We start from the raw sequence: 8,350 nt of genomic DNA, 5'->3' as shown, positions 1-8,350 counted from the left end.
AGGGTGGCAGACAATATAACTTCATGAGATATACTGGTGTGTGTATGATGCTGGGATGGGATTTTTGTTTCTTCATTCTCTTGGTAAGGGAAGCTGAACAGACTCATATAGATGGATGGGTGAAGTCAAGTAGAATATTACTGAATAATCTTCAACCTTGAATGAGGAAAATGAGATACAGGATGCCTAATGTTTCATTGACATCCATGAAAAGAGACATGAAAACATCCAAACCTCCCTGTGAGGAAGAAAGTTAAGGGGACCACATGCCAACCCATGGCTCCAATGAGAAGGGTGGCCCTGGCAGCCAGCGGGACAACAGGGATCCCACGCACCTCTCATTGTGTGGCCACAGGGGAGAGGCGGTGCCTGGTGCATGAAGGAGAAGCAAAGCATGTTTGGGGAGTTCTCAACGCAACGCTTTCCTCTTATTTCTGCGCAGGAGGTAATACTGACTTAAAAGAAAACAAAAGTTTTGTGTAAAATGGGTAAAATACAACTCCGTGTTTCTTAATTTCTGTAGCAATTTCATGATTATGTTTCTGAAAGAAAGGATGCATTTTTATTTTCATAATTAACAGGAAATACATGTTATACATTAAATGTGACACAAGAGAGATGAATTATGCAGTAAACTCTGTGTGTGCTGATCAGCACAAAGCCCAAGGCACATTCAGCAGAGTTTTTATGAAGATCTGTAATGAGTTTCAAGTACATCATTTCCTGATGGAGGGTAAGAAAACATCCATCAATGCTAATTTTCCCACAGTTTTTAGCTTTTTATGAATACTTTACAGCCTACAAAAAAGATGAATTTCTAAAGTGCAACTTGAGGAAACTCTTAGTAATTAGAGAGTATTCCTAGCCAAAACTAATGAGGTCTGAACCTTAAACATGGGGATGATTCAAAGTTGACAGCCCCAGCCTCTAATTTCTTCCAAAAGGTTAAATCAATTCCCCAAATCTGAACACGGATATTTTGTTTTCTAGTTGAACTCTAAACCAGGGTTGTCATTGTGCCTTCAAAAAGACAGAATTTAGGTATTAGGCTCATTTCTGATTCTGTAGTAGTGTTGCACAGGATTAAGGATTAAAAGCTCTGAAAAAGCAAACTCAAGTGAGATTGGGGCATCTCTACACCCAGCTTGAGGGCTCTGTGAAGTAATGCTGACTTTGTAGTGGAGCACGTGATCAGATGCACTGATTTATTCTTCCCTTAAGCTTCTGTCAAGCTGTTGCAACAAAGACATCCTGACATTTTAGGAGGGAGAAAGTGCATTTTAGATACTGGCAAGGAGGCGGTGGCAACTTTTCTAGTTAGGCAGTTGTCCATTTTATACTGAGATCTATTTGCTTGATTCCAGACGTCCAAACCTAATACCTGTGGATATTTTTCCAGCTAGTGTATGTTGCTTATTTAGTGAGGAAACATTAAATATATTCCATGTTTATATAATAATATATATTAAATGTGTAGTATAAATATAAACATCAATATATTAAATATAAAACTTATACCTGCTATAACAAGGTATGTAACCCCTTAAGAGTCTAGTGATTGTAGAGAATCTAGAGGTGGTCAGGCCAAGAGTTGTGAAGAACTTTCAGAGAGAAACGCTAAACCGGTGCGTATGGAGGGTAAAACTTTAATAAAACTCGCCCTTACTGGAAGCATCGGGCTGTTATTTGACTGTACCTGTCTGCTGCTTATGTCCCTCAGTTATGTTAAGCGAAAGCTCTCTCAGAGGAGATCACTACTCTTATTCAGTCATAATTTAAGATGGTATTTTTTTAAGATAGACTTTAAAATTAATGTTCAGGTTTCTTAACACAGATTTCTTTCCAGCATCTCTCACTTAAACCAGAAGGCTTTTCTGTATCCACAGAGTAGATTTTATCTGATGAATCACAGAATCAAAAGCCATGACCTACTGAACAGGCTGAAAGCTGGAGACTGAACCGCAACAAACAAAATAACTTCAGATATGTGTCAATAATTGAAGATTTGCTCATAGAATTTAGAGCCACTTGAGTTATAGAATCATAGAATCATAGAATACTTTGGGTTGGAAGGGACCTTTAAAGGTCATCTAGTCCAACCCCTGAGTTCTGCAAGACAATCCTCACTCTTCAATTGTGCTTCAGTTCCAAAGCAGAGCTTGTTTCTACCATGTTTGTGTTTTTGTTAGTATTTACAGACATTCATGGGAACAGGTTTTTGTTCACAAAAGTGTTTTAAGGAAAGCCTGTGCCTTGTATGAGTCCAGGCATGATCAACAACACTGCAGAGACACCACAAAACATTCTCTTCGAAACATTTCAGCTATTCAGTCAAGACACAGAAACAATTCCATGGGATGGGATGACCAAGTTACAAAAAGTAAATAATCACTCTGGATCACTCTGAATTTCTACGAAGAAATTATGTCCTGAAATTTTTTCACCCCATCTACCCAGTGATCATTGTGGATATTCAGAGAAACCAGGATAGGATCTGTCATGCTTTGGTATTAGGAAGAAAGGCTAATTAATTCTTGATTAAGGTAGGCAAAAATAAGTTGTTGAGCTCTGGTACTAATACCAAATTATTTTGTGATACAATAGGGAATAGGAATAGAACATTGAATATTATTCACGTATCTTTGACGCAAACAAAACTTTTGTAGTCTGATACTATACTCATTTCCTGGTTCAGTAGTTAGTGTGACAAGTGTTCATACTGGATCTTAAATTGTGCTAGAAAGCTCAAAGGTATATCAACATTTATAGCATAAAACTGTCTTCTCTTTGATCATTCAAGCTTTCCATCACTCTAGGTGGTCCTAGCTAATAGGGAACTGTGATCCTTTTCACTACTTGATTCCAGGAGCCATGCAACAGACCACATGCAATTAGTACTTGCCATTATTGTTTTAGTCAAATACCAACACTTATCTGCAGATTTATGATCCTGTCAGTGAATCAGTTCCTTTTAATTACATATTTATAAATCATATCACTACATGGATGGGAACAAAAATTTCTTTTTGAAGGATTTAAAAATTCTCCGTCTTTTTATTTGGGTTCTTTTTTCCCTCAAGGCAAAAAACTGTGCAAGTGTTTTAATACGTGTAATACGTGTTACTGAGCAGGAGCGCTGCTCATACAAAAATGTACTATGAAAAATAACAATCTTTGACCTTCTCCAGAGTTCTATATTCTTTGTATAAGAATCTGGTTTACAAGTCTGACGTGCCCGTGCAATGCCCATACGGTCAGCGTTCAATCCCATATCTCTGCTTCAGCAGCCCTTGTCTGCCTTGTTACGGATGCTGGGCACTAACAGCCCTACTCACTTTGTTGTACTGAGAACTCTGAAAAAAACACGCGCAGAAAAGGAATTGGCATCCTCAGAATTAAATACCTGCTTCTGGTAACACTCTTTTCCCAGGCAGCTATTCTGTAATGAGTTTAATATGATCTTTGAATCTTTGAACAAAGATGATTGCACACAGGACACCAGTTAAGGTGTCCCGTCCTAGTTAAGGGGAAGCCGTGGCCATAGGATAACAGTCGCATTGAGCAGACACCCAGGTGTGGAACAGAGAGGTATGTATGTTTTGTTGTGATATTAGGGTTTAATGATAAATGAAGAAGGGCTGATGATAAAATTCATTAGTGTGATGACAGTTCCTTCTGAAAGGAGTTTCAAGCAACTTCAACCAGGCAGGTCCTCCACAAATTTCTTTCCTATATTTTAAAAAAATCTTTCCTGTATTTAAAAAAATCTTTCCTATATTTAAAAAAAATCTGCTGAATTTGAGATTATTGAGAATGAGGAAGTTACCAAGGGGAAAGTGAGGAATGACCTACAGGTACGTACCTGATCTCTATAGGAACCTTAGGCTCCCTCTTGCTTTGATTATAGGTTGATTTGATTTGCTGACCTCATAATCTTGGAAAATGTGTGTTTGTGATGGGATCATGGTGAGGTATGTAAGTTCAAGAAAGCTCTTTTGATGCATAAATAATTCCTGCCTTAGAGGTTTATGATAACCCCCTCTCCCCAAATCTTGTGGAGGCAGGACTTTGTGCCATGATCTCCCCAGTACATACGATGTAATGTTTTGCAACTTAGAGGCACAGGATGGTCATTGGCACCTGCCGCAGTGCCTACAGCACCTAAGGTTGATCTTAACCTTACTCCCAGCCCAGTTATTCCATTGGGATACTTTATTAGACTGGATTATCTGACAGTAGGTCTTTCTGGTGCTCTAAATGTCTCACGCAGAGTGCCAGCAATCTGAAGCACCGAGCACTAATTTTCAGCACTAGTCAGCTGAAAAAAAAAATGAACCTTTATAGTTTCATTGCCATACAGTCCCTTAATTCCACATACTCCTTAGAGTTTGGGCTAAAAACCCCTGGTAGTGATATGCTAGTGGAACATACAGATTTGAGACTTTGATTTCCTTTCCATTTTAATATATAGGTGTAGATTTTAAATAATTGTGAAAGAAATAAACTTAAAAGGGGAAATGTCTGCTCTAAGAGAGGAATGACACAATGGATTTGCTCTGAACGGCCTGGGATCATTTAAAACCAATGAATTAAAAATCAGATAGTCGGTGAGGGCTGTAATTTACACTACAGAGGTGATAAAGCCTTTTGTGTTCGTATTTACAAAGAAAGCATTAAACTACAGTGATTTTTGATTTTTTTTCTTCCCACCAGGGAGAAATGTGAAACTCAATTTTACCCCCGATTGGTAAGGTGCTAATTTGTCTGACAAGTTGTTGGAATCTCAGCATGTTTGAGGTATCCTTGATGTATCAACACCTTCATGCTGAATGAAGGATGCCTTTAATGTGTAAATGTTTAGTACATATCCTATATCTCATTAGCCAAGAACAATACATACCACACACAGGCAAGAAGGGTCAGAAGCAAGGTCCAGTCAAAGAGAAAATCTTTTATGTTCCAATTAAATGAGCAAACATTTGGAATACATCTAATTTGCAAATAGTTTATCAAAAAATACACTTGAAATTTGCAGCCTAACTTGTGTCCTGAAGGCCTGATGAGTCTAATATCAAATGGTGCATCCTGAATCAGAGTGCCATGTTGTAATGCCGATGTCCTAAAGTTCTTCTTACTGCATGCAGCATCACAAAATATTAAGAATAGTAGAAGAAAGCAGTTGTTAATAAAAGCACAGAGGTATACTTTTCCAAATTATTTATGTTGTTAGTCTAAACCTTGGTAAGTTATATGTAACTTAGAAATTTAGTTTCATTGACTCTTTTGTGAAAATGCAAACATTTCTAGGGAAATTGAAACCATTTTCTAGGGAAACGCCACCTCTGTTTGAATGAAAGGTAGAATCTCCAGTTTCATTTCATTCTGTAAGTACAGCAACATCAAAAAGAAGCCAAGCCAGTGAAAAACAGACACTTTAAAGAAAAGCTGTTAGAAATGTATGCATCTGCATTGAGCTGTGGCTCATGTGGAGAGCAGAGGGCTGCTGGTGAGGTGGAGAGAGCTCTTTGGTACCTGCCTTCTAACGGGACTTTTCTGGTTGTGAGATGAGAAAAGAGACGGCTCTGGGTGAGGAACTGGAGGATGTGGTCACACTCTCAACTGGTTATCACTGCCATTTTCCTAGTTTTGTGCTGCTTCCCTTTGAAAAAGTTTTCCAGGCTGAGACGAGTGTCAGGTTCAAGTACAACAGGACTCAAAACTAGAATTTCTGCTCATTTGCGTTTCTGGATGTTACCTTTAATCTCCTCCAGGCTCTAGTACTTCAGACATTTGATGCCACGGTTTTGATAAATACAGTACAATAAGGGGAACAAAGGGCAAACAAAACCTGCAATTTAAACATTTAGACCCCAAGTCCCTGTTATGGGGAGGGACAGGGAGAGACTGGTCTCCTGCAATTCATGGTCTCAAGAGGGTACAAAGTTTGCCACGTTTCTGAGTTACTGCACAAGGGTATTAAGAACATGGCTGTGGATGTGCTTATATAGCAAAGATTTTTTTACCACAAAGCTATGGCTTATCTGACTAACATATTGTGCTTCTCAGCAGACCTAAATAGTCTCTATAGACCCATTTACTAATACAATTATACTGACCATTATACTGAGCAATACAGAGTGTGAGTTCATTGCAGTAGGTGAGTATGTCTGGAAAACAAGTGGTCTTGTTTGTCTTGCACGGATTGCATTAAATATATTTATGAAAGGAGACTTAGAAAACCAAAATGTGGACAAAGATCTTCTCAAAGTTGTCTTAAATATTCCCAGCTTGAAGAATTTAAAAAAAAAAAATCCCCTTTTGACAATCTTGATTACCAGTATCTCAAGGGAGGAAACATATTTTCAATACTGTGATTGAGTGTTGGAAAAATGGGTCTTGTTTGTAGTGCTGGTGAGATACATAAAAATTATCTGCATCTATTTGCTTGTTATGCAACTTTTGAAACCTAGTATTTAAATAAATCCCCACGATGAGTCTATGAAATTTTGCAAAATCCTTCTTCTGGCCAAACATGCTATTTTTCCATCTTTGTTTTAAGTGTTTAGGACAGCTCCTTCTGTCCCACACCAGAGCCGGAGTGAAGTGGTGGGCACCCAGGGGCATTTAGGTCTGGGAGATTCACTCAGTCTGTCAGAGGCGGCCTCATCCTGCCTCCAGAGTGCTCAGGCTCTCTGCTCTAGCTGTTCCCATTGCCCTTCCCATCCCCACTGCCCTTCAGCAGGCACACAGCGCTGGGAGGCAGCTCGGCAACCCCCAGCCCTCACCTGGGCACTGCCGTCTGCTGTCACTGTTCTCCCCTCCTGGAGCAGCCTGAACAAGGCTGGTGGGCTCGTTAGCAACCCCGTTACCACCCCACCCTGACTCTGGTTTAGGTGGTGCCTCTTGCTCTGTCTAGCCCAAAGCGTAAGCCGGGCGTGGGCCCGTGGGGAGGAACATGGAGCTTCTGCTCCGTTTGGAGCCCCTGGAGGGGGACACCTGTCTCGCCCAGCCCTTGCTGTGGTCCTCGCGAGCATCCCCTTCTCTGCACGCCACGTGGGCACGCTGGCGAGCTGCGAACTTCTGGCTGGCTGCGTTCCGATGCTGCATAGAAGAGATTAGAGAACCTCTTTTCATTACTATTTATCCACATTACACAAAATCAGCCTAATGCCGTTTGTCAGTTCGGTTGCAACAGTGCCCTCGTCCTGTGTATGGGTTCATTCCTTCTTTCTGCTTTTCTTTTCCAGAGGTTGATCCCTTTGAACTGCTGAAACCTGATGACTTGCAATCAATAGTCTGTAAAACAATAAGGTCAGCAGTGCGAAGATTCAGATTTTCTGCCTCTAAATGCAGACTGCTGTGCTGGGCCACTGAGGTGAGTCTGACCTAAGGTGATTGCCTGAAAGAAGAACAGAGTGGGAGGAAAGGGATTAAAAATACCTGGAGACATGCCGAGCTGTTAATACAGCATCTGTCCACTTCACATAGATAGCTGGGGGAAATATGGCTGCATAAACTTACAATAGATGTGACTGACAAATGTCATTTTCTTGTTAAATACTAAATCACTTATGGACCCTGTGCCTGGACTTCTAAGCCCCATATTCCACACTGCAACCTTGCAAGATGATCAAGAACATTTACAAGCCCAGCCATAAGATCAGCTTTTCCAATGAAGGTGAAACAGGAGTCTAGGGTTTTTTTTGTTTTGGTTTGGGTTTTTTGTTTTTTTTTGGGGTGTGTGTGGGCTTTTTTTAATACCAATAAGATTATATTTATTTGTTCCGGGCAAACAGAAAATTGCAAGACTGACTTACCTGCAGGAATGGCAGAAGTGTTATAGGGTGACATGCTTTGACATGAAATGCAAATTTGGATCTAGTTCCTAAGAGGAGCTAAATCCAGGCTTCTCAGCTGGATCCCAAAGTAAAGCTGGCACCAGCAGCTCTGAACAATTTGGGTGACTTCTGTGGAGATGGACACATTATGTGGGGTGTACAGAAACTGGCACCACACTCACCCTACAGTCTAACCTGCCCAACTCCGAGTGGATCAATGCTGGATTACACCCATTCCAATTTGGCTCCCCTGAATGCAACAGGACCTCTCCGTGGCTCAGTTGCACCCAAGCTTATGTTGCACTCACAGAAGAAAACAAATGTAAGGATCAGACAGTCAATCAGTGAAATGATGCAAAAGGAGAGATTCTCCTCAAATTTTGACAAACTGGCGTAAGTATGACCCTGAGGGGGGCTGAGGTATTCAGAAATGATACAGACAGTTATGTCCACATAAACACGCGTCTGCTATTCTCCACCTAAATAAGAGAGAATATATCTGTGATGGGGGG

The sequence above is a fragment of the Pygoscelis adeliae genome, unplaced genomic scaffold (assembly GCF_000699105.1).
Source record: "Pygoscelis adeliae isolate BGI_AS28 unplaced genomic scaffold, ASM69910v1 Scaffold256, whole genome shotgun sequence".
Lineage (NCBI taxonomy): Eukaryota > Metazoa > Chordata > Aves > Sphenisciformes > Spheniscidae > Pygoscelis > Pygoscelis adeliae.
The sequence above is the reverse complement of the archived record's forward strand: the minus strand, read 5'-3'. Positions refer to the sequence as shown.